Source organism: Budorcas taxicolor, chromosome 7 (assembly GCF_023091745.1).
Source record: "Budorcas taxicolor isolate Tak-1 chromosome 7, Takin1.1, whole genome shotgun sequence".
In the NCBI taxonomy this organism is placed as follows: domain Eukaryota; kingdom Metazoa; phylum Chordata; class Mammalia; order Artiodactyla; family Bovidae; genus Budorcas; species Budorcas taxicolor.
Genome location: NC_068916.1, coordinates 87,764,442 through 87,791,962, shown reverse-complemented (window position 1 = coordinate 87,791,962; position 27,521 = coordinate 87,764,442). Strand labels below are relative to the sequence as shown.

Genomic DNA, 27,521 nt, shown 5'->3' with positions numbered 1-27,521 from the left:
TTAAAAGATGCTTCCTCCTTGAAAGGAAAGTTATGGCAAGTCTAGATAGTGTACTAAAAAGCAAAAACATCACTCTGCCAACAAAGGTCCATATAGTCAAAGTTGTGTTTTTTTCTAGTGGTCATGTATGGATATAAAGAAGGACCATAAGGAAGTCTGAGCACTGAAGAATTGATGCTTTTGAACTGTGGTGCTGAAGAAGACTCTTGAGAGTCTCTTGGACAGCAAAGAGACCAAACCAGTCAATCCTAAAGGAAATCAACCATGAATATTAATCTGAAGGACTGAGGCTGAAGCTGAAATTCCAATACTTTGGCCACCAGATGCGAAGTGTTGACCCACTGGAAAAGACCCTGATGCTGGGAAAGACTGAAGACAGGAGGAGTAGGGGACAACAGAGGATGAGATGGTGGATGGCATCACTGACTCTATGGACATGAGTTTGAGCCAACTCTGGGAGATAGTGAAGGACAGAAGCCTGGTGTGCTGCAGTCCATGGGGTCACAAAGAATCGGACAGGACTGAGCAACTAAATAACATTTAGAACTTCATTAGTGTTTTCCTTTTTAGACAGTCTTTTTTACAATAGCCATTTTAAAAGCTGCTACTCTGGGCTTAGAAAATAATGTTATAATGTCTTCCCATCAATATAATTAAAAATATTTATCTCTGGAAAAGTTATAAAAATTTCACTACAACGATAATTCAAATATTAAAGCAAATATAAAAATGACATTATATGATAGAATACCAAAGGATTAAAAAGGTTTAAAAATTCTTTGCAAGAGGGTATTTTAATTTCTGATTAAGCAAAATATAGTACAGTAGCCACTAGTCACATATGGCCTATCTAAATTTAAAGTAATTAAAATTACATAAAACCTAAAATTCAGCTTCTCCATTGCACAAGCCATGTTTCAAGTGCTCAACAGACACATACGGCTGCTGGTTACCATACTGGACAGTGCAAATAGAGAACACGACGATCATCACAGAAAGTTTCTACTGAATAATGAGGGTCTTTGTTAGAGAGACCGCTACTGATGAACTGATGTGCACAGACCAATTTATTTCTGTTAAGTCATTTTTCCTTTGGAATAGGAGGTTGAATTAAACCTCTCAAATTTAAATGATTTTCCTGGAAAATCCACATTATAATGTAACTAAGTTAAAGTTGTGCCATAAGCACTGTGGGGTAGATTTTCTTTTTCCTCTTGTGACACGGAGAATGGAATTTTTAAAAATTCCATTTCCTCTAGATAAGGAATTATAACATTAGCTAGTTTTCCCTTTCAATTTGCATTTTTGTTTCTTTATAACGATCTGCTCTAACCCTGCCCTGCTTCAAGGTTTACCCAGTGATAGCCTGGCCTGTGTTTTGTGGCAAGGTGTTCCTAGTTGATGGATAGCGCAGTACTTCAGGCCTCCAACTCCACACTAGTGAAGTTCATAAGTACCATTAAACAAAAACCTCACAGCCTAGCCAGGTTTTCCGACCAGGTGAAGGGTATGTCTAATTTAGTGGAGAAAAATGTTAGTGAGATCATCTCTGTTACACATGCTTAGCAGTGAACCATGTGTCAGAGCAAAGACAGAAATATAACAGTAACAAAAGTAAATACAAATAATATGAAAAGCTCCCAGATCACAGGGCTAAACCAGCTGCTTTTAAACACAACTCCTAAAAACCTTGAGAGAAGTAATACATCTGTGTTTAAAAGACTGGTTAAACCATGTAGTTGATCCACATGGTAAGAAAGGAGGTCTGTAATTACACGAGCATAATTTTAAGTATTTTCATCAAAAAGTAAAGTGTAATGAATAATCACTTAGTATTAAAAATAGTTTGATTTTAAAAGTAGAAAGGTAATATATGAAAAACATAATAAAGTCCAGGTAAAGAAATAGATAGGAGTTGATAGAATAATCCAATTATTTTAGAAATGAATCTTTAGAACAGCACATTGTTGTGAAACTAAATTTCCATAGAAGATTCCATAGTTCTTAAAAAATTACTTAGCACCTTAAAATTAGCCACAGAATATGCCTTAGCCTGGGGGCAAAAAGGAAGAATAAAAATGCTACACCAATCTCTCAAACCATTCTGCAAATAGATTTTTGTATTTTGGAAATTACACTTGCTTTCAAGACTCTTTGGGTCATTTAAATACTCAACATCTCTTTGCTCCCTTGCACGCTTCCCAAGCAAGTCTAAAACCAAATAAACTGCTACAAATGTTTACCAACAAAATACCAATTTTCCAGGTCATTTTTCTTAATTCTTAAAACTTAAGTCTTATTACAATTAGGTAACTACTCCTGGCAGAAGGCCTCTGAAATATTGTCTCTCAGACGCCAATGGGTCTTTGAAAAGTTGTAAACTCTCAATTCATTAGGACTTTGAGTAGCTGTTTTGTACCTAAGAATGAGAATTGATGGTGAGGTTGTGACTAAACACATAATTTTACGAAATATGATCAAAACATAATGGTTTTGTTATGATGCACATAACAATCAAGGACCTGTTTCTTTTTAGCAAGCTTCTAAAAAGTGCCTCCCATATAATTATTAAATAAAAACACTCACTTATTCAGTACTCAGCTAAGCTTTTAAACTCTGAATAAGAGAAGTACACAGTGAGAGAGGTACTTACATGGTTTCCTTGGATACTGGATGATGCCATTCAGGTCTATGTTTTTATCTGAAAGTGGTGCCCTGTGGAGAAATGAGGCTTGGTGAGTGGCTGTTTATACATAGTAAGTAAATAAGAACTTTGTTTATTTTACAAAGCACTTTTGATTTTGACCTAGATTTATTTTTCTCGTCACACCCAACCCTTGTAAACGGCATAATACAGGAGGACAGGTACTTTGCACAATTCTTTTTAACACCACTGAAGGAATCATAATTATTAAAGCAGAAACTCTGAACGCCATGGCTAAGCACATTACTCCTTGGGCTGCTTTATATATCTTGACTACTATATTGACGTCAGATGTATCAATGAACACGGCCTGACTCTTTCTTTTCCTTCAAAAAGAATTGTTCTTGAAGCATCAATAAAGAAGTGAATCTAAAAAATTCACATAAAGGATAAATGTCCTTACCGTAATCAAAGAGTAAGAGAACTCTAGCTTTAGCCCTCTCCTGAACACTTCAGGGTTTCCTTAGCTGCCATTTTAAATATTGTAGTGGGATCCTCGAGTCCCAATCGTTTAAGCACTATGAGCATACAATTTTGACATTCAGTCTCTCAGAACTACATGTTTTCTAATTTGGGGAGCATGATTAATCCCTCCTATGTGATGAGTTTTAACCGTCTAATAGTTCTTTGGATCGAAAAGAACAAATGAGCTACAGCAAAGAATGGCAACTAACTTGAACGCTTCACGCAATTTAATAACCCGAAATGAAGTAAGTGTGTGCTAGGTTTCCATTAAAAAGTTTCCAGCCACAATTAATTGAACAAAAACTCGTCTTGTTCCAAGATTATTCTTGGAAATGTAATTTTGAAGTCTATGTGAAATAAGGAAACTTACTTTTTACCATATGAAAGCAATCTCATTTTTTCAGGAATGATTTTTGGATAGACTTCCGATTTGACATTTTCCATTTGAACGAGCAGCGAAGGGGCTTGGAAGGGGGGGAGGGGAGGGCAGCACTTCTGTGTTCTTTTGCCAGCTCTGACAAAGGTCTGGTTGTCAGTGATACCTTTATAGCTAAATTTACTCCAGAGTGACAGGAGCAGGTGCACCTCGGCCTGCCAGACACTTGTGCAAAGGGATCACGCATCTTACGGCTTGACGATCAAGGGGGGAAAGCCTGGGTCTTCATAGAAAAGGAGAGGAGACAAACGCAGCCCAAACTGGGGGGTTTCTCTTCAAAGCCAGCTGGTCTGGCTTTATTCTACAGGAATTTTTTTACCTGTCAGAGTTTGGACAACAAAGCCCTCAGCAGGTGCTGACGGGTACAACTTCCTGGAGAAGCAGAAAGGCGCTGGTGAGTTTCAATTGCCAAAATGTATTTTTTTAATCTCTAAAAGTTCATTTTGTTATCTTGGAAGAGGCACTGCTGAGGTACCTACGTTCAGAAAGCTGATGAGACCATTGGAATCAGAGCCAACTAACTCAACAGTGGGTTTTCCTGGCGTAGAAAGTAGGGCTGTTACCATTTGACAGTTTTTTAGAGGAAAGAACCAAGTTTTTTTTCTTTAAAGAAAATACTTTATATTTTTAATGTTCTTCTCACTCATTACTCTCTTCAGTATCTGAAAGATGAAGAATTAATTATATATATGATACTAGACTATCCAAATAAATACGTAAATATCATTTCGACGCCTTTTAATCTAACTCTGTCATAATCTACTCATTCTAAATAAAATGTTATTTTTCAATAAATCTCCAAACTAAAATGTGAAATGGTACATGCTCTTTTCAAAAGTTTCATGGGCTAGAATATTTTATGCATGCATGTGACAGGAATATGATTAGAGAGAATATGAAATTAATTTTATTTTTAATGAATTTTTAAAACATGTATTGCACAGAATATTTAACAAATAGAAGTGGCAACATTTTCTCATTACTAAGAGTTTCTTTAGAGGAAAGTCTTCAGAATAAACAATACACTACTAAAGCATGTTTTTACGTCACTAATTTCCAAAATTAGCACTTTTATATACTTGGTATTTTTACTTTGTGAATTCAAAAGTTTAGGCAAAAATATTTTTTTCAGAATAGGATCTTAATTAATGCAAAATATGGAAAAATGAGACCACATGTTAGGACATATTTTTAAAAAGTGATTCTATTTCAAGGACTCATTCTTTTAACTATGCTTCACAGCATTTCTCTACAAATTGTTGTATTATAGCAAATTGAAAACATTTATTTAAGCAAGTCAGGAGCTTAAAGCTAGGGACTATACATAGTAAACATATGAAACCACTTTAATAACCAAATTCCATATTTGCAAGCAACATGGACTAATGAACGTTAAAGATGTGCAGCATACATTTATCAAGAATGCTATAAATTATTATGCATAAAATCAATTTTCTGGGCTGTGGGGGGTAGAACTGGTGGTGCTTAAGAGAAATGCTCCTACCAGTATAAATTAATACTGTAAGACAACTGTTTTACTCTGATGATCCCATAAATAATTTTCAATCTATATGCTTAACACATTGTCACGTAGTGGGAAAATAACAAGGTCTGATATTTTTTAATGACCACTATATGTAAAACAATTTTCAGATCAGTGATGACACAGGTATGTTACAAATTTATATGTGTCATTCTCTTTCAAATTAATTTAATTGCTGTTTAATTATAAAATATGTGTGGTTTAAAAAATTACCAGAAATTATTCACCCTACCAAAAAAAATAATGTTTTTAAAGCATAATCTTATCTATACTTTAATGAAACAATACTTTGAAATCTCAAAACTCAGATCTGATTTTCATTATAAATTATCACATGTAGAATGTGGTTCAGAAAAGTAAAGTGCATCTTATTTTTTAAAAAATTCATGTATTTCTTGTGATTTCAAACTGCTCTTTTTTTGTAATATTTTATCAACTTCATCATATTGATTTTGGCACCTGAGTAACCATGGTCACTGAAAATTTTAGATAACTTCATTAGCCTCTTAAAGAATGAATATGCACTCCATGCACTTGATAACTTTTGTTTTAATCTGGTCTGTTAAATCCTATATTCGAAAGAAAGGGCTCAAGTTGAAAGATGACTACTGCAAAACTGAACATATATTTTTAAGTCAACTTCAGAACTGTATTTATTAAACTTTTATATGCAGTACAATTGGCTATAATTATAATAATATTTGTCATTAACACTAAGTATAAGCAACCCAAAAACTTCTTCCAAATTATTTTTTATTTATGACTTTAGTGAATTATTTAAGTGTGACTGAACCTATGAGAAACATTGTTAGGTATAGCCCAAATATTTCTACATAACTAAAATTTATCATTTTAACCCTGCCCTAAATTATTGGCTTAGTCTAAAATTCTATGATGAATTCTTTTAATTAGGAGAAAAAGTTTTAACTCCTAGTTCAATATGCAACTACATGTTTGTCCTTTCTGATAAACCTTCAACTTTCATGTCAGAAAAATACCTATGCCTCCCCACAATGTATGGGGATGGTTTCTTTTAATCAGTCTTAGTCAGAAACTTGGCTTAAAGTTGCAATGACTCATATATGCCCTAAAATACATGCACTTTAAGCATTATTTGCAATGTATCTTTGTATCTTAAGGACAGTTTTTAGTGGAGAAAAAATAATTATTTTCCCCTTTCAGAAAGACATTTGAAAAACATTTTGTTTACCTTATATGGTCATAGGGAAAATCTTGGTTCGCCAAGCAAATAACTTCAATAAGTCATATTCCGAATATCAATCTATTTAATTACAGGACAAAGAAGTTTCCAGCTAAAATGGTTTACTTGTAAGTATTTAAAGAAACAAAAATACTTTGGCAGCTTCATATGTATCTCCTCATTGACCAGCCACCTGACTGACAGCTGTCAACTGTCTGTGTGCCAAATGTAACCCAGTAAAGATAAAAATTACATATTACTCATCCCTCTTGATATTACCTGGTGCCAGTAGGTTTTCCAATAGGAATAACTAGACTGTAGATATAAAGAAGTGAAAGAGGAATCATTTTAATTGCTTACCATGGCTCCTTTATCACTAACTTGTTCCCCCTTCTTTTTCTTATTTATTCCACTTCTCTCAATGGCCAAGTAGCACATCCACAGAGTTCATTTCCTTAAGGAAACTTCAGATGTATGTAACAAGTATGTGTCCATGAATAAACTGAGCAGCTAGGTAATAATGGCCACGCATTTCTTTCAATCAATCTTCTTTTCAGCTCATGAAATCTTTGAAAGAGTCTTTGAAGCTTTCAACTACTCATTTTAAAGAAAATGAAACAGAAGCACAAAAATGAAATTTATCCAAAGTCACCAACCTGAGGATGTAGATGTAGATTTGGGTCTGTCTCATAACTTCATATCCAGTGATTTTTGTTTTCTTCTGTTAGACTTAAACACGTGGACTCTCAAACTATAAGTTAAAAAAGTATACATGAAAAATTAATGTGACTTATATTCCTTTGGAGAACCATTTTCAGTTACCAAATTTAATACCTTACTAGAGAGATACAGTTTTATCAGAGCATATTAAAATGTAGTTTAATGAAATAGCATAAACACATTAAAATATCTATGGTATAAATTCTTTTTTATATTCTCTTTATTATCTAAATTGATTTCTAAACTGTAAATGTTTATGGTGCTTATGAAACAGCGGAAGTAAAATATAATCAATGGCAGCATAAATGTTGAGAAGACGAATGTAGAAATGAAAAGTTCAGGTTGACAATTTCTTATGTATTAGGGGGTAATTAAAAATACCAAATATACCAAAGTATAAGCATATGTATAATAGAATACTCAAGAGAAGAATATATTAAACGGTTCATATAACTGACTAGATGGTGTGTGTGTATGTGTGTTAATTACTAAACTTCTCTGAACCCTAGAGGCCTCATCAGCAACTGTTTTCTAACAGCTAAGAAATTCTATAACTCAATAATCCTGTATTAACATGAGTGTTTTATATTTATTCATATAATTATATTAATAAAAAGTCATATTGCTATGAGTTTTTATTATGCTGCACAATACACTGATTCAGGGACATGAGGATATAGTCAAATGCTTTCTGATCCTTCAGAATAGAAATTGTTTAGAATATATCTACCATGTTCTAAATGTCAAAAAAATTATGTTAACCCTGGCTTTGGAGAAATATTTGCCTTTGAGAAGTGTCTGCTTTAAAATCCAAACATGGAAATGAATACTTTTTAAAAGGAGTTGGGGATGGGGGGACTTAAAACATTGATATCAGATATGGGAGGAAATTGTGGACAGGGTATTCCTGCAAGGAATTAGTCTAAAATAATCTCCAACAGCTCTACTATACCATTTAGCAACTAAATTATATATCTAAATTTACAAATGAATTTGCTTATTCTATTACATTTAGTCCAAATCAACATTAGTCATTAATCAGCAAACCATTTAACAATAGGCAATAACAGTATGCAAATCAGTTGCAAGCAAAATAATCAGTAAATAATATCCATTCCTAAGAATTGGGAAAGACGGGGGTGTCAAAGCAAAATATGCAAAATCACAAGACTTTCAAATGAATTCAATCATTCCCCTGCATCTCAAAGGGCTGTTAGTGAGGGTGAAATTGTCCCTCGTCTGCCTTTGAAGGATCATAAATGTTTTCTCCTTAGAGCTGAAGACTGTTGTCCACCAGAGCAGAAGCAGGCAGCTGAGCTGTCTCTGTTTCACTGCTTAGTAATTTTGCAATTGGAATGGATGAGACTCTTCCCTGGGCTATGTGTAAATCACAGGAAAGGAAGTTTTAGTTTTTAAACAGACGGGGTTTCCTCTGTTGCACGTCCCAAAAGGATTCTAGGCCATATTGGTGGGTTCCTGTTGGCAACGGCTTGCCCTGCCCTCTCCCTATTGCTGTAAGTAGTCCACAATGTCAGCATTCCAAATAATTAAAACACCAGTATTAACCTATGAAATCAGCAGACAAAACGAAATCATTTTGTAATACACTACTGTTCAGTTGGCTATATTTTTCCCACTTGGGTACTCTGGTAACAAAACAAGCAAAGTCTTACAGGGATGATATTATCGCACATAGCTTTGAATTTTTCAGTGTGTTCTATAGGCCTGAGTTGACACAAAGGACTTAATGTTCATTTAACGTTTACAGTTTATTAAATTGGGACACTTTTTTTCCTATACTTTTTTTTTAATTGAAGTATAGTTGACTTACAATGTTCTGTTAGTTACAAGTGTATAGCAAAGTGATTCAGTTATACATACATATATACACATATATGTATATTCTTTGAAAAAGAATCTGAAAGATTCTTTTCCATTATAGGTTATAACAAGATACTGAATATAGTTCCCTGTGCTATACAATAGGAAGACTTTTTTTTAATGGAAAAAAAAATGTAAGCCAGCACATGGATATGTCTGTTTGTGTCAGAAAAACACTGGTACAAGAAACAGGCGTGGTAGAGGCCCCCCCTAATCTGAAGTGTTAAAAATATCTGTGTCCAAGAGAGGCTAATGGCAGCAGCTGGGTATGGAGAGAGGTTAAAAGCCTGGGAATGTGGATCCCTATGTGGCCTCAGAAGCCCATGTTGTAAAGGTTTCTTCTGATGGCTCAGCAGACAGGTAATTAGGAGGAAGTAAGGGACATTTGTATTGATTGAAAGCTTCTTTCGGGAAAATTCACATTTCTTACATGATCAAGAACAACACTGGCCCTGGGCGTAGGGAATCTGGGCTTATAGCAGCTGGTGGTCACTGAAGCAGGCATGTGTTTGCCGGCCAGTTGTCACTAAAGGTAGAGGTTCTTGGAGCCAGAACTCATTTTCCTGGTTTTGCTGAGATTCTGGGATCCCAGGAACATATTCCACCCAAGAAAAATAAGCACTTCCCCTTCAATAAGTGAAGATGAAGTGTACAGAAACTTAGGAGAATTAGGTCCACATATGGCTCAACCAGTTTTCTAACTACCATGGGTAGACTACATGTGGCATGTTTTTTTCATTTGTTTATAATATGAACCAAGACAGGTGATGGAAAAAATCTGTACCATTTTGAATTCTCATTCTTACTATTTTGAAAGGCATTCACTGACTTAGAAAGTTTCATCAAACTTAAGAGAAGTTGGGAGGCCAGGAATGAATAATGGAGGAAAGGAAAGGTTATAGGATTAGGACTTGGCAGATTTTATGCTCACCCCTACATTCACGCAGTCCCTGCAGAAGGAAATGGCAACCCACTCCAATATTCTTGCCTGGAAGATTTCATGGACAGAGGAGCCTGGCGGGCTACAGCCCATGGGGTCACAAAGAGGCAGATGTAACTGAGCACACACGCACATTCAAGCGGCAGCTTGCAAACAAATTGTACGTAAGAGACACTGGAGGAATCGGTTAAAATGCGGATTCCTGTGACTGAGGTCCAGCGGGCCTGAGGTGGGGCCCAGATATCTGGGCAGTCTGCTAAGCTGTTCTCTGCACTAAACTGTTCAGTCCTTACCACAGCCTTCTCTTCTTAAAGACGGTCAATTCTCCTGCTCTATGGTAACAAGAACACTAGAACTTAGGGATCTCAAGACCTGAACGATCAAAGTGAACATACAGAAACAGGTAACAGATGTTACACGCCCATTGTTATTTACTATCTGATATAGTGTGCTTAAAAAGTTTAATTATTTTTATGTGCATTGGCAAATGATGAAATTTACCCAATACTAGTGAATAAGCCAAAAGTCATTCTCAAGTTCTACTTAAGTTTCAGGCATTTGATAGTATAGCTTGAAATATGAAAAATGGCTTGAACTGACTCTTCAGGAAAGTCATAAACAACAGCACAGACGGTGGTTGTTATAAATATGTAGGCACAGACATTCAAGTTTTACTCAGTTAATCATCACTGACCTAGGAAGTTTAAGAGGTTACAGCCTAGCTATAATGTAAGGAAACCACAAGCTTTATTCTCCCGTGTGCGAGTCATTTTTGTTGCCATAGGCTACACAAACTAGAACCTCACAGCTACATAAGAGTGAGGTGAGGACGTGTGGATGGATGAACACAAACCCTTCACAAATACTAGACAAACAAGATAAGCATGTGATTTATTTGCTGTGAGTTAATCATCATTGTAATCAAAGAGCAATTATAGTGATTAATAAAATAATCATAGAAATTCTTCTATGACCATATTGCCTATAGTATACATCACAGGTTGTTTAGGAAATAAGCAGCTTTGTTAGCAGTATTTTATTTTGGAGTGATTCAGATAAATAGGAAATATTATTAATGAAATCCTATGGTTCTGAAACAAAAAATGCAGGTTTCCAAAGCAATGAAAAAAATCTGATTAATAGCCAGCTATGGTAGGGCACTTTAGTGAGTTTGCAACTGAAAATAAAAAACAAACAGATGAAAATAAAAAGATGGAGCAGAAAAGATGAAGGAAAGACAAAAGGAAAGAGAAAGGGAAGGAAATTTTTTAAATGGGAGTATATCTATCGATTGGCTATTTAGCCATTTTTAAAGGAGACAAAAGGAACACAAAAATTGTAGAATGCTTCTTAGTGCCCCACTTTAAGTAGTGTTAAAATCTTTTACTTAGAATATTTTGTTTCTGAATAAAGTGATCTGATCTGATACGGATGCTCCATGTTTACAGGTTTAGTGCTATACAAGGTTGAGAAATATTTAATTTACATGCCCAACTCTGCACATAGGAAGAGACTTTATCAGGGATTTCGTAGAGGAGAGAAAGGGCAGAATGCATTTTCCCCTCCATCCTTGTACTTCTCCCCAACCCTACCAAATTCTTCCCTCCATCTAGGAAGCAGCACTATTCTTAACATGGGGTTCTTATATCTCCTTCAAGATGCTCCTGGAAGAATACTCACTAATTACACCTCTGGGAGCTGTTGGAGTGGGAACAAAAGGGAGCGCGCACAGGGTGAGACCGAGGACGACAGAGTAGGCTGTGCCCACGGCACACGCAGCAACCGCGTGCAAAGAGGGGACGGAAGAGGTGACCGGAACAGCAGGAACCAGAGAGCGCTGCTTTTTTATTTTAAATTGTAAGCAGACAAATTCCCCAGCATCAGGATACTCTGCTGACAGACAACGTGTTTTTCAATTCCAACCTTTTCAAAAACAGTAAAATTTCTTCCTCAAGTGAGAGCCAGGCTGCCCGCTGACCTGTACCCAGGACACGTCTCTGTCAGCAAACAAATGGGAGATGTACTCAGAGTCTCTTCCCCAAAGCATCTCCAGACCAACAGGGCAGAGCATCTGTGGAATCGCAGTCATCACGGATACTCCTTTGGATTTTGAACCCTTTGCAGAAAACTCTGGAAGAGAAGTTCATTGAAAGGAGTAGCAACACATTGTTACTGCGTCACCGAGGGCGTGGGGTTGGAGTGCCTGGCTCCTCTGGTAGAACAGAGGCCAGGAGAATCCCGGAGGCTTCTAAGGAAAGGAAAGGACCTCGTGGGTCACATCAGGGAGAGGCCGTGAGGAGATAGGGGCGCTCAATAAACAGCTATTATTGATTTTAAGCAGTGCTGCTGGGTGAGCGGAGCATGCCAGGGGCAAAGGAGGACAGGCTGAAGGTGAGTAGAGGGAAGCAGGAAGACAGAGACAAGTCCCAGACGCCTCACCAATTGCCTACACCACGCAGAGAGTATTGATCTGAAAGGACTGAAAAATTCAGCTTGAACAGGAAGCATATCTATAATAAATATAGTAGTATTATGCTATACTTAATAGCATAATAGTCTATATATTTATGCTAAGTTTCCTTAAATTGCAGAGTAAGATCATGTCATCAATAAGCAATTTAGAAGATGTCTGATTATTCTGATGTAGCCTTCGTGGTGGTGGTGGTGGTGGTTTAGTTGCTAAGTCGTGCCCGACTCTTGCGATCTCATGGACTGTAGCCGCCAGGCTCCTCTGCCCATGGGATTCTCCAGGCAAGAATACTGGAGTGGATTGCCATTTCCTTCTCCAGGGGATCTTCCTGACCTAGGAATCGAACCCAAGTCTCCAGCATTGCAGGCAGATGCTTTACCAACTAAGCTATGAGGGAAGCCTGATGTAGCCTTACTCTGGGCAAATGGATATATAACTATCTCCATAACTCTGCTGAAGTCAAGTATGAATACAAAATAAAAGTCTCCGAGAAGAATATTACATGGAACACTGATAAGGATAATATAAATTGGTCATCCCAAAACATGAGACTTCTTGCTATAATGTATATTGGTTTGATCAACATATGGTCATAAATATGTTTTATGCATGTGTGCTGAGTCACTTCAGTTGTGTCGAACTCTTTCTAACCCCATGCACTGCAGCCTGCCAGTCTCCTCTGTCCATGGGATTCTCCAGACAAGAATAGTGGAGGGGGTTGCCATTCCCTCCTCCATGGGATCTTTCCCACCCAGCAACTAAACCCCACGTTTCTTATGTCTCCTGCATTGGAAGCAGGTTCTTTATCACTAGCGCCACCTGGGAAGCCCAAATAGGCTCTATATTTATTTCTAATATGAAATAAAACTGCTTTGAAACATGGAAACTGATAGAAAAGAAGTGGTCTTCTAAAATTTTAAGATAACGGACACTGAGATGTTTTTCAGGAATATGGATAGCCCTTGAAAGTGAACAGTATAATGATAGCTAACATTTATTGAGCATTTCCTATATGCCAAGCACTAAGTGGCTACGGAAATACAATTTCATGTACTCTTGTCAGCAAAATTCCCTCTTCTTATCCAGGAAGTTCCCGTCACTTTCCCCACTTTACAACAAGGACATTTCGAAAATTAAGGTCAGACAGTTAGTCAGTGTCTGAGGCTGGATTCTAACCCAGGGTCTCTGATTTACCCTTTCCTGTCTGTTGTACGTTCTCCGAAAAGGTATTTCCCATAATGTTCATACAATGATGCACAACTTTTCATTAGTGAAGCTGACTTTTTAAAAAATGATCAGACCTTTCATGAGTGTTACTCACCAAAATGCCTCCTTAAAGGCTATACCACATTTATATAAGGGACACCCTTGAAATTTCCCTTTTGTATCTGCAATTAGCATCAATTTAGGACACCAATATCATATATCAAATAACCTGCTGCTTTATAATCACATCATAGTTTCTATCAAGCACCTTGTTCATTACATTTGGTTTGGATTTAGTTTCAGCAACAAATTCATCCTTAATGATAATGATTTGCTAACAATCAGACTGTTAAGACTGCAGAGCAAATTCCTAAGGATATTTCTGTTGAGCCTTCATCACTGAAATAAGCAAATAACCTCCTAAGGCATCTATCTTGAAGAGGATGACACAGGGTTAGATACATATTTGTAAAATATTTTCTGGTTGGGAAAAAGTGTCAATTATATCATGCCCTGCTCTCATCATCCCTATAAGTGAGCAAAGGTTTATGAGTATAATGAAGCAGTAAGCACTGTAGCTAAGGACATCTGTTGGAAACAAATCAACATAGTTCCACGTCCTTTGTCTGGCACTTGTCTGTGACTTGGGGCAGGTAACGTTACCTCTCTAAGCTTTAGTTTTAAACATGTATAAAATGGGAGAATACTAGTACCTTCTAAGAGACTGTTATTTAGATAAAAAGAAAAAGTTTATAAAGGAGTTAATTCAGTATTGATCCATCACTGATAAGTAGTGAATGGTCATTATGTACTGTGAACTTACTTATTTCAACCCACATTCTAGCTGAAAGTCTCTCAGTCGTGTCCAACTCTTCGAGATCCTATGGACTACACAGTCCATGGAATTCTCCAGGCCAGAATACTGGAGTGGGTAGCCTTTCCCTTCTCCAGGGGATCTTCCCAACCCAGAGATCCAACCAGGGTCTCCTGTATTGTGGGTGGATTCTTTACCAACTGAGCTATCAGGGAAGCCCCACCCACGTTCTAAAAAGATAGTAATATTTTTGTACATATACTACAAATACATTTGTATTACAAATCTGAATATTATTGATATAGAAATATTTAGCTACAAATTCATTTTTAAATTTTTCAATAAGATATTAGACCTCTTTGGTTTTGATCTTTGACTCAACAAACTAGTTGTTATTTAGTAACTAAGTCATGTCGGACTCTTTCTGCAACTCTGTAGCCTGTCAGGCTCCTATGTGCATGGGATTTCCCAGGCAAGAATACTGGAGTGGGTTGCCAATTCCTCCTCCAGGGGATCTTCCAGACCCAGGGATTGAACCCGTGTTTCTTGCACTGGCAGGCAGATTCTTTACCATTGAGCCACCAAGGAATTAGTGAGCCTCAATGAACTAGTATCCACTGGTAAAAACAAACTGGTTTTAATCACTAACTTATATTTCAAAGTTTTATTGCATTTTACTTTCAGTTCTCATCATATGGCAAAATAAAGAGACTGCATCCCAAATGACGCAAATTAATTCTCTCTCTAGTAAACTGAAATATAGATATAATTATGTATCTTTTTGTTTTTAAATCTAGTGAGTATTGCAAACATATATATTTAGGCATGATCTTGCCTTCTTGAAAAAAATTACAATTTTATATTGTTTGGTTTGGTTTGAAAATTTAACATAAATGAAATATTTTAGAAATAATTTTTTAAGTTTTCAGCTATGTAAAAAACCATCATTTGGAAAATTATCTAGAGAAAGAAAACAAGGTAATGTGGTAGCTTTATTCTCTCCTTTCAAGAATCTTTCCTCTTAACTTGGTGTTCTTGATGAGGACAGCTAACATGAATACCAGATATAAACTGTTTATTAATGATCTTTAGTCTGTTTTTTTCCTGTAGTCCATATTTATACCTACCATGACATCAATAGGAATCATACACATCCCAAGTGGGACTTTATTAAACAAACAAAAATGCAAAATGCTATGGTTTATGTTTTTCAAGAAGTGGCAAACAGTCTCCTAGATATAGCTGTAAAGTTGATCATGAGTCCAACAGGGAACTACTTCGAGTAGTTCTTCTACTTGAACAGAAGGCACCATTAGACATTCCACAGGCTCCTCCTTTCCGGCAGGCCTCCACCCAGCCCTGCTGCCATAGATGGCCATCAGACATTTGGAATGACCTCAGGAGATAATCTGAGCAGGCTCTGCCCTGAAGAATTCAAGCTAGTGGGAGACCAAAGACATCAATGTTTTCTTGGCTGACAATAGCATAAAAAGGTCAACCAGGGTGAACAGAGGAGGGACTTGGAGTTTCCAGTGCCTTTTCAACAACCAAGCAGCTAACAAACATAAGGAAGCATCTCTCAGGATGCCTGTGAAAGGGAAATAAAGCCACCTATAGCATCAGCAACTTTTAGGATTAAAGAGATCTCTATCTCTTGAAGGCAAAATTCACAAACAGAGCTCATCCAGAACTAATCCCCAGCCTTCTGACAACCGACTTCTCCAACTTTTTCTAGCGCGACTACCTGGTATGTGTGAAAATGAAACTCAATGGTGGAGAAGTAGAAATTCTTTGCTGGAGAATAAGAATGGCTAACTTTTACTGTAGTTGACCACTTTCCCAGCTCTATGCTTCACACTGAACTTCTTGCTGAATGCTCATAACAAAGTTTTGAGGGTAGCACTTTCTCTTTTATATTTTATCCATGAGGAAACTGAGGCAAAGGGTAGTTCAATAAGTTGTGCATAACTATACAGTTCCCATAGGATAGAGCCAACTATCTTTTGGTCACATATATTTTCCCTAGCCAGGCTAGCCTTTTCACTAGTCAGCCATGGAGAGGTTGAAGTTTCTAGCACACTGCAAGCACTTAAAGAATTTACAAGATTTTCTCTTAGGCTATCAGATTTCAGGAGACTAGGAAGAACGCTTTCTACCATGAACCACATGCAAATCGTAAATTAATAAAAGAAGTAAGACAACAATTCAAATACACATCAGCTCAGGAGAAATTCAAGCTTTAAAAAACATTTTGTTATTTTTTAAAAATTAGCTATCACTCACGAGCACTCAACTGAAATCTTAGGGGTCCTTCAGTTTAGTTGCTCAGTCGTGTCTGACTCTTTGAGATCCCATGAACCACAGCACGCCAGGCCTCCCTGTCTATCACCAACTCCTGGAGTTTACCCAAACTCAGGTCCATTGAGTCGGTGATGCCATCTAACCCTCTCATCCTCTGTCGTCCCCTTCTCCTCCTGCCTTCAATCTTTACCAACATCAGGGTCTTTTCAAATGAGTCAGCTTAACTTAAAAGCTAATTACCATAAATGACCAAAATGAATACCAACATTTCACAGTAAGAAACATAGGGGATAATCATGGCAAAACCAACCAACCAAAGCATTGAAGTTAGAAAGTTTGTGCTTTGCCTCTAAATCTGTATGATGCTTTGTCTTCCATCTCTCAAATGCTATAATTTGTAATTGTTTTATTCATGTTACATACACTTCAATTCAAATGCCATGCTATTGATACGAGTCTAAGACATAATCAATGTATTTGATAATACCCTCATCGAATTTGAGAAAGATTATTCTTTGCTAACAATTCTCACTTTATGTCATACCTTCTTCCCTGACCTTAAGAGTGCTTTTAGCTATTACTTTAAAAAGATAATTCCATTTCCTCAGAATTTTTAAGTACAACTAAGCACAATGTTATACCAATTAGTCTCTTTTAAAAAGCATCATATGTAATCCATGACACTGTCAATAATACATTTTTAGTTTGAGAGATAGTGTTATTCCCTACTTATTCTCACACACTTAATCTTTTATTAAATGGAATTTCTTCTTGGAACAATACTTAGAAATATTTTTCTCTTGTAAAAGGGTATTAGTGTCTAAAATCTTCAATCAGGTCACCTTTCTGTAGAGTTAATTTGCCTCACCAATTCCAGGCAATGGGGCTGGTCTGGCAGAAAGTGTACTATACCTTGTCAGGTGACCTTATCTTCTTTCCAAATTGATGTCATGATTTGGGGGGACACATCTAACTTCCCTTCTCTGTAAAAAACTACTGTGTTAAGTGTTTCCTAAGACCTCTTTCAGCAGGAAGATACTGAAACTCTGACTTTACAACTTTTCACACTAGTCAAGAAACACAAATGCCAAGAGTGTCCTAAAATCTGACTTGTGTCATAATGCAGCTTCCTTCTTTTACCAATATTCACTTAAAACTCTACAGCAGCACATTCCAACAGAACTTTAGGTACTGATGGAAACGGTCAACCTCTGGCAGTCAAGTAGGGTAGCCACTAGTGAGCACCCAAAATGTGACTAGTGTATCTGAAGAGCTGATTTTAAATTGTATATAAGTTTAATTAACTGAAAGAACCCCATGCGCCAGGGCCTGCCATACTGGTAGCCGCTTATAGCTTCAAGGGCGTGACAAGATAAACATTCTACACCTTTGATTGATACAGCCAGGCACTCCACCATGACTTTGGAGCACGTTATCTTCCCAGAGCTCCACGGACAGATCAAAACACAGCACAGGCATTTCCATTTCGTGATGATAATTAGCCAAGCGATCCCCGCACGGTTCTCACGTGCAAACCAGTAAAGAGAGAAGAAAGGGGGAAGAACATTTGGGGGGTTTTGTGTGTGCGTTTTCTCCCTCGTATCCCATTTCTCCTTGTAGCTAGCTGGTGGCCTTTCTCTAGCCAAGATGCGAACGCATCCACTGAGGCAGCTTCTCTGCTAAAGCCAATGGTTGGTTGTTCATCCTTTAAAACGGTCCTTTGGACCCCCCGAGAACGTGAGCTTTAAAAAAAAAAAAAAATCCAGCTCGGGGACCCCGTCCTTTTCCTGCCTACAAGCCAGGTGAGAAAGCAGGCGGGGCTGGCGCGGGAGCCGGGCGGCGGCCCGACCGGCGCGCACCACGCGGTCGCTCTCCCGGGCTCGCCCAGGGTTGGAGCGCTCCGGCCGCCGGCGCCGCCGACCGCGTGCCAGCGCTTTGTGCACGTGCGTGGGTTGGGTCGCCCAGTGCCGGGCTCGGACCATGCCCCGAAAAGTCTGCGGGGCTGTCCCTCGCCCACCCAGGGTAAATATCCTTCAGGTCCCCATCCCAGACCAGCAAGGCAACTCTGCTGACACCGCCACGCTTCCCCCCGCGATTGCAAAACCCACCCCACCAGCGTCTGCGTCCTCCTCCATTCCCGGAGCCCGAAACGCGGCCTCCTCGCCCAGCCACCGGCCCTCTGCCTGCCCCCCTCCCCAACTCCTCCCTCCCCACCAGCCCCGACGGGCCCGCTGTTAGACGCCACCCGATGCACGCCCCGCCGAGCTCCCCCTTCGCGCGCCCAGGCCCAGCAGGCCCCCAGAAGGGCCCGAGCCCGCCTCCTCCTCGCCCGGGGCGCTCGCACGTGGCGCACTCACCCCCTGCGAGCTGCCTCCGAGCTCTAGAAACGCTCCCGGGGAGGGAGCCCCCCCTCCCCGCCCCCTCGGCTCCGTCCGCGCGGGGAGGGGGGGGTGGATCGTGGGTAGGGGGGAAGTGGAGACTGCCACAGCAAGGAGTGTGTAGGTAGTGAGCGCGGGGTTGGAGGGGAAGACCGGCAATAATTGGCTGGCTTTGCGGCTGCGGCGCCTCTGCTGAACGCCTATCCAGCGAGGATTCACTTTCCACACACATCAACCTGAGGGACTGCTGCTGCCTGCAATCAATAACTCAGCGGAGGGAGCTGCTGAAACCAGAGGCGTCCCCGGTCTGGGTCTTTAAAAGGGGCTCTTGGGTACCGGATATCAGTCCCCTTCATGCCATTCCCCAGACAAAGAAGTGGGCACCAAAAACGCAGGGCGGTATTTTTCACCCCCATCCCTACCCCCGGTAAAGATCTTTTTTAAATTAAAGGGCACACGGGTATCTAGAAGAAGAAAAAAAAAAGTTAAAAGGGGAAGTGTGAAAATCCATTCTTTGAATTGAAGGTTTCTGTGATATTTCAAGAAATGGAATAGAATCAATGTTCCGAAGAACATTTAACAATTTTGTAAGTAAAAGGTAAAGTCTATTAAATTTAGCCATGCATATGGATACTTTTTTAATGAACTACACATTCGCAAGCAAATTTGTGATCAAGCCTTATTTGGGCATACTGAGCCAGGAAAAGGAAGAAATGTATCATAATTGTAGTGGCATTTTTAAAAGCCTTAACATATCTTTCAGACATTATTTCATGGAGATTGCATTTCTGTAAGGTGAAAAGGCCCTGGGAGATGTGTATTATGATTCCTACTTAATAGACTGTAAAAACCAAGCAGAGCTGAAGAAAGGGAATTCGCCAGGTCACCGGGTACTGACTACCAAGTTGAGACTAACTCACTATGGACTTGAGTCTAAAAGACTAAACTGAGCTAACACCTCTGAAATAAAAGTGGTCAAAATTCTTCATTTCTCCTTGACTGTGAAGCAACTTAAAAATAAAAATCAATCTTAAGGATGTCAACCCAAATCTAGAGGCTTTATAAATCTTAATGACTCTAGACTACAAAATATCTTCTTGCTAATACAAATGGGAAAATGGTCATTGACCTTCATTGTCCCACAGCTGGGAAGACCAGACCCATTCGGAAGCCAAGGGAAAGGTCATTTGTGTGCTCGAAGTCATTGAAAGCTGGCTTCACAGACCAGAATACATGAGCCCTTGTCTGAGCTCAGTACAGGTAAACACTGGAAGGATTGAGTACTATTGGTAATAGAATTCACTGTGTACTAAATTCACATCATTAATCCCAAAGTATTAAAATTGGCCTTTAAGGATATAAAATAAGCCCTTTTAGCAACTTTAGTTGCAACTTCAGTATCCCAACCTGACAAATTTTGTTAGCTTGGAATATGATGGATTTGACTTTTTTCCTTGTAATTCTTCATTAGATATTAAAATAAAGATAAATATTGGATCTTTAAATATGAGATAAAGGATATGATTAAACCTTGGCTTGGAATAACAAATCCTTTTTATATTGCAGATTTTCTCAATCACAAGCAGTCCATATGGTGTATATACCATGCAATGAACTAAAGCCATACCTAAAGAATTTTTGAAATTTATCTATTTGGAACTATTTATGTTAAAGGTTATAAGTACTGTCACAATTAATGGTCATTTTAATTATTTTATATTCAATACACATGCATTTGGTTTAAAATTAGAATTAACATTAATGTTTCTTCAGATTAGAAGTTTCAGAAATAAATTAATTTGAATGTATTTTAATATCAACATTTTTAACATTTTTTAAAAATTATTTACCTTGTACTTTTGCATTTTTAAGGTGCCAAAGAAGAGCTGCAAACTGTGAAGTAACTTCTATGAAGAGATGAAGTGAAGAATGGAAGGCAAATGACTGTATGTGTATGTGGTAAGTGCTTAACATTTGTTATTATCATCCATCACAAAATTAATTCATAAAGGTGAAACCACCAAACTCTTTGTCATTAGGTACTTATATTGTAAACATGTATAAAAGTGATGTGTGTTATATAACCATTATGTGATCTATTATATAGCAATACCATAGCATTTTGTTTAAAGCTCTCATGTCACCTTTCAGGGCATACCTTTACAAGTCTGTTTTACAATGAATCCATTTCAGGGGAAGTTATGTATGTCATATCTACTGTAACTATAAAAAAGATATAACATTTTTTATGTGCTTAGAATTTCTATCCTACTACTTTTTATATCTGAACTTCTGTGTTAATCATGTTTGTGTTGAAAGTATTCTGGCTGAAGAACAGATACTACACAGTTGAATAATATTGAGGGGTAGATTAATCTATAGACTTTCTTCATTTTAGGGTGGGTTGCTGTGGCAACCACCCAGCTTACTTTAGGATAATTTTTTAAAGCTCACTTCAAGAGCTACACCCAGCGTAGGCCAAGCTTAAAAGCAGGCAGACCCCAGAGTACAGGTAGACTGCTGATTTAATGTAGGAAATTAATAAGGAATGGAGGGTGGAGTAAGATGATATGCAACCCTGACCAGAAATTAGAAATGAGCTTTCCCTAGAATTAAATCCTGAGGGTCATGCTTTCTGTACCTTCTGTGGCACTTTATTTAAATATATTGCTAAACAGTTATTCTTTGGGGAAAAAAAAACTTAATATATATTTACATTTTTAATACAGCACTTAATGATACTTATTTTAAAAGAAATATTTGGTCACCGGGGAGAGGGAGTGAGCTGGTTTAAATAGTACCTCAATCCCAAACATCATTTTCTCTTATAGGAAGTCTCATCACCTTTTATGTAATAGGATAGGCCACTAGCTTTCAGTTCGCTTAAAGAATATAAGAATTTTCTACTTTCCAGTCGCAGAATTGGAATAGATTGGAGAAGTCATTTAATGTGTAAGCAAACTGAAGCCCAGAAAGGACACACTCATTAGTTAGGCGCAAACCTTGAACCAGAGAATCCAGGCCTGTTAACACGTAGAACAGACTCCTCCCTGCACCAGAAAATATTTTGATCCTAGCAAAGTACCATTTGGTGGCGAGAATGAGGATGATTTTGGTAAAAAAATTCAGAAGCATTTGAAGATGAACACAAAGCATGCCTTGGATTAACCACTCTGTGGATTACCAGTAAATAATTTTAAATCTCAGATGGCTTTCTTCCATTGTGTATTTCTGCACAACATCTTCTGTTCCACTTCAACTGTAAAGGCTCATGGGAAGGAAACTCATGCTAATATTAACTTGGGTCACACATAATTAAGAAGCTAAATCTGCTGAGGGGAATATTCTACATTTTAAAAGGCCAATTGTGGTCTTATTTTCCAGATCTTATTTTCAAATAAGATCAATCCAGATCTTATTTTCAAATTATCTGCAATGTGGGGTTATACCTACTTTTGAATGCTTATATTATTGTTGATAGTTTGGGGTTTGTTACAGTGTTATTAAATAATTCTTTAAAACATTAAAAGGTAAAAATAGTTTCTTTTTTAAGGAAAATAAACTAAAACTAAAGTGTACTGTGGTAAAAGTCATCTATTGCCTATGTCCTTTTGCTCCTATAAAATAAGCTGGTACACTTCATTACATTAATTTCAGACATCATGCAATACACAAATGTTCCTACAAATAATTTGTTTTGTCAGGACACTTGTGAATCTGGAAAAATTAATTTCCTTTTACCACTATATATAGACATACCTTAATACTCAAAAATGTCAATGCACCTTTATATTTTTGGATTTTTTTAGAAGTTGTACCTTATATTAAAACCTGATATAGATTATCTCTGCCATATTATCAAAATAAATTCATGGTAGTAACAAACTCACCAGATGAAAAACAAACAGGCCAACAAATATATTGTAGGTATTAATCTGCAAGAAATAATAGTATTTCAGGTGGGTTTTGCTTTGTGACAGTTTGCCATGCTCTCCTGTAATAATAGCAAAAGATTCATCTTATCTGGGTTGATAGTCATAATGGTGATGAGCTAGTTGTACTTGCCTGTAAAATCAACCTTCCCCTTTCAAGTGAAGCCCTGGGGCAGACACCTAAATGTTGAACCCACTGTTGTGAGAAAAGCTACTCAGATCAAATAGCCCTACAATGAAGCAGGAGGCTTTCTGATTCACACTGCCCTCACGTATTAAAATAGACTAGAGGCTCAGTGCAGAACTTAAGGGGAAATGCATCTAGTCATTGGGTTAAACACACAGTGCTGAAAGGAATTTTTTTTTAAGTGAAGAAATATCTTTAATTAGCTAGATATTTCAGTATACTGTTATTGTGTACTCTTGTACATCCACATTTTAATTTCCCCAATGTATTTTCCATTCTTTTCACGATATTAAAATTTTTTAATTTGGTTTAAACATTTTATATAGTCCATAGTTCTACTGGCGTGTAATCTGATCTTTTCATGGTTTGTGGACTAGTTGGCATATTTTATCTTTGGCTTAATTGGGCGTGGTGTAATTAGCTAGGGAGAGGAGGTGCTCAATTCTAGTAACCTTTCCTAAATCTTGAATATTAACCCTTTTTTTTTTTTGATAAGGAAAAGTGTTTGCTGTGCTTAAACCTTAGCACAAGTATCTTCCTTATCAGTCTCTATTGCTGCTTCCTGTGCAGCTGAAACTCTTCAGGATAAGTGAAGTCATCAGCTATCCGATAGGGAAGCCTAATGCATTTGGGAAGTTGGTTAGTTTACATGTTAATGCCTTGGAGAAAATCCCGTCTAAGGTGTGGAAGAGAGATTGTGGGAGGTGGGGGGCGGGGGGAACCTCCGGGGAAGCTGCCGCCTCGGTAAATATTTCCAACCTGATTAGAAAGTTCATGGCCCCGAGATGAAGTCAAGATTTCAAATGCCGGTCATGCGTTTATCATTTTGTACATTACTACCAGTTGAGAAGCGTTTCGGCCCCCTTTCTAGCCACTCCAACCTCTCGGGGCCGAAACCCCGCGTATTCAGGGCGTGGAGGAAAACCGCGCGCTGGAATCGAGTGGTGCAGGCATCCTGGACCGGAGCTTTTTACGCGTGAGTCACGGAGGAGCGCTCAGACCAGTGGAAGAATGAAGTGGTTAACGCGTCTCCAAACGGGGAGGGGGGCGGGGGAAGTCACAAGAGCAACTATTAGGGTCGCGCTCCTATTGGTCAGAGGAAAGATCCCGACTTTAGAAGGACTTTCCCGCTGGCTGGCTCGCTGCGTCCCCCGGGGAAGCGAGCGGCGCGCCACAGCCGGAGACTCGGCTCTCTGAGCGTCCTCGGCGGCGTCGGGAAAGAGCGAGAGCCGGGAGCCACCGCTCGCGGTGTCGTCTTCAGCTGGAGCAATAAAGGATTGTCATTAGGTTTGCGTATGGCATGTGCCATTACCCCACCGTAAAACTAAAATTAGCAAAATGTCAGGAATGGAAAGATTGATTCACCCAAGATGCAATTATCATTTAAAAGTGCTTGATTGAGGTACTGATGTTCAGTGATTTATTCTGCATACCATATACATAATTAAAGTAGTGTAGTGGAGTAATTTATCAATCTAGTTGAGACTGGAGGGGTGAGGAGGGAACTGCTGGATGTTTGTTTTATTAAAAAAAAAAAATTGCTCCGAGGTCTGGTCCCGCCCCCCTTTTGCAAGAGTGAAACTGATGATTTCTCCAGCTCGCGAGGCGAGAGAGAGGGAGTCAACGGTTTGGGATTGTGAGGGAGGGAGAGGGGAAAAAAAGGCAGCGCGCGCAAAGGCAAGGGCAAAATAAAATAAAGGAAGAGAAGGCAAGAGGCGCTTCATGTGATGGGCCTCTTAGAACCCCAAGCCGTGCGCTCCTTTTTCTCCACCACCCCCGCCTCCCCTCCCAATATCCTTCCACTCCCCCCGCCCCTCGCCTTTTTGACGCGATGTTTCAAAGGCTGTGAGCGGACTCTCCTTTTCCCATTCGTCTTCTGTCACTTCCTTCCTGGACGCAGTTTTCTGGACGAGTCTGGTTACTTTTAATCCGGCGGGCCACCGAGAGCCACTTTCTCCTCCTCCTCCTCCCCTTCCTCCTCCCTCCTCCTCCTCCCCTCACTCCTCCGAGCGGCCTCGGCGCGCGCGCGCGAATGCGCGGCCCTGCGCGTGCCTCCCCCGCGCTCGCGCTCCTTTCGCGCGCTCACGCGCGCGCGCGCGCACACACACATCGTTTCTCCAGCTCTGCTCGCTCTGCTCGCAGTCAGACACTTGAGCACACGAGTACACCCAGACATCTTCGGGCTGCTATTGGATTGACTTTGAAGGTTCTGTGTGGGTCGCCGTGACTGCATGTTTGAATCAGGTGGAGAAGCACTTCAAGGCTGGACGAAGTAAAGATTACTGTTGTCGTGTTTTTTTTTTTTTTTTCTCTCTCTCTTTCTCTCTCTCTTAAGAAAAAGGAAAATATCCCAAGGACTAATCTGATCGGTTCTTCCTTCATGTAAGTACCTCTGACATTTCTCCAGGAAATAGAAATAGCCGGGGTATTGTCTCTGAAATCTGCATCAGTATATTCCACGGCACTGGGTCTACCGCTGTGCCGTTTTGAAGGTTGAAGTTGAGGCTTGTTGTGCATTTTTTTTTTCCTTAGGTTCCATGATTTTCTTGTGTGTGGCTAAAAGTAACTTTTTGGATACTCCTATCTGTTTGCTATCAGTTGCTGAAATCACTCCTGACTTGTTCTTGTCACATTGGTGTGTTTAAAGTTTCATGAAGTTAGTGCACGTCATTAGCATGTTTGCTATGGTGGAGCATGTGGAGCCTGGTGGACTTTAGTATTTCACAGAATGTTCTGTGACCTTGAAGTACATGCCTTAAGATTTAGCCGGCAGTTCACCATGAAAAGATGCTCCTGTGAGTCCCACCAGAGACTCTGATTTGCTTTGGGTTATGCTTCTGAGCCACTAAATCTTGGGATTAGTTTGAGCTAAAGCATGGCTGTCTGTCAGAGTATACCTTTGTGCATCTCCTTCCATTACCAAAGTGCTGTCTTGATGGGGGCTAATGTGGACAAAATGTGATACAGTGGCCATGGTAGTCTACACATTTCACAGTTCTTGTTGAGACTTCAGTATCTATCACTGCTCTTTAGGTCAAGTCAGATACATAGCTGTGTAAAAACAAATAAGGTTAAGTCACTGAAATTGCCATCTGTTTGGACTTTGGCTGAAAGTTACCAAACAGTGATAAAGTTTGGCACAAAGGAAGTATATACAGCTGTGGCACATTGTTTGTTGTGTTATTAAATATTATGCAAGTATTTAAATTTAATAGTAGTGTTATGTCCTTCCCAGAATATGGCTAGTTATTCTTAAAGGAAATTGTATGTCTGAAACATGTCTGACTATTCTAGGTCCAGTAGTTACCATTTTGGGGAAAAGCCCTTTTTCTTCACATTTTAGGAATGTGTGTCTTTTGTATAAAATTCCTTTATATGTAAATGCTGACAGTATAATAAGTAGAATCAGGCTTTCTGCCAGTTCTCTAACCAGTCCTCAGTGGAGAATTGCTTTGACACAAAGTGCATTTTACTATTGTGAATCTGATCCTAACTCTAATAGTAACTGTCTTGTGAAATGGTTAGTGACTGCATGTATTTTCTAAGTGCTATGAAAGGAACTCTAGCTACCTCATTATACCAGTCAAAAAGGGTAACCAGCCTTTTTTTCACTGACACCTTGCCATAGAATTGTGGTTGCAAAGATGTTTATATAGAATATAATAACTCTGATCCCTAGGGACTTGGTAAGACATGGAAATGTGACCACCTGTGAACCCCATTTAACCTCTTAATTGCATACTAATTTTAGCTTTAAAGAGATTTACAATCTCTAATTTGAAACTAAAACATTTAATTTATAAAATAATATCCGTCTTGGCCAGTCTTTGAGAACATTCAGTATGTGCCAATATGGCACAGGCAGTTTGGGTTGAATATAGTGCAGTTAATAAACCATCTTATTGTCTTCCAGTGTGTGCAAGAAATTATTTATCAAGATAAAGAGGTAGTTCTAAAGCAAGTAGATTCAGAACTTGACAGATAAAAGGAGATGTACCTATCTAATGTCTTATCTCAAGAGGGAAAACAAATCTCTAAAATCAAGTATCTCATTCTATTTGTAGGAAAGTATATTTGGCTATGTATTAGACTTCTAACTCAATCCTCAAAGTTTTCATCAAAACATACTTTAAACTCAGTGTTTGTTTAAAATATGGTCCCCTGGCCAAGTGAAGGAGACAATAGTTGGTAGTTATTTTTCCTTCGGATTTTACTGAACTTTATAAAAATCTACGGTTTTTTACTAATGTAATTCACGCAGCTTTGAAGTATTTGTGGCATATTTTCCAGACTTCTTACTAAAGACAGTATTTTACCTCATTCATTACTTACATTCTGATTGC

The 27,521-nt window shown here is 38.6% G+C and overlaps 1 protein-coding gene and 1 long non-coding RNA gene across 5 annotated transcripts in view; one reads left to right on the top strand and one right to left on the bottom strand.

The window, feature by feature from the left end:
• LOC128051476 (uncharacterized) overlaps window positions 1-19,121 on the bottom strand; it is a 30,282-nt gene extending 11,161 nt beyond the window's left edge. Inside the window, exons 1-3 of the long non-coding RNA XR_008199719.1 lie at window positions 19,039-19,121; window positions 7,006-7,100; window positions 2,654-2,715 (exon numbers count right to left, since the gene is read on the bottom strand). This is a non-coding gene — a long non-coding RNA (uncharacterized LOC128051476). The remainder of the gene's footprint in view (window positions 1-2,653; window positions 2,716-7,005; window positions 7,101-19,038) is intronic.
• Window positions 3,789-27,521, top strand: part of MEF2C (myocyte enhancer factor 2C) — a 177,412-nt gene continuing 153,679 nt past the window's right edge. For all 4 annotated transcript variants that reach the window (XM_052644071.1, XM_052644069.1, XM_052644070.1 and 1 more), the window contains exons 1-2: window positions 3,789-3,999; window positions 20,932-21,018. The gene's annotated coding sequence lies outside the window, so the exon portion shown is untranslated. The remainder of the gene's footprint in view (window positions 4,000-20,931; window positions 21,019-27,521) is intronic.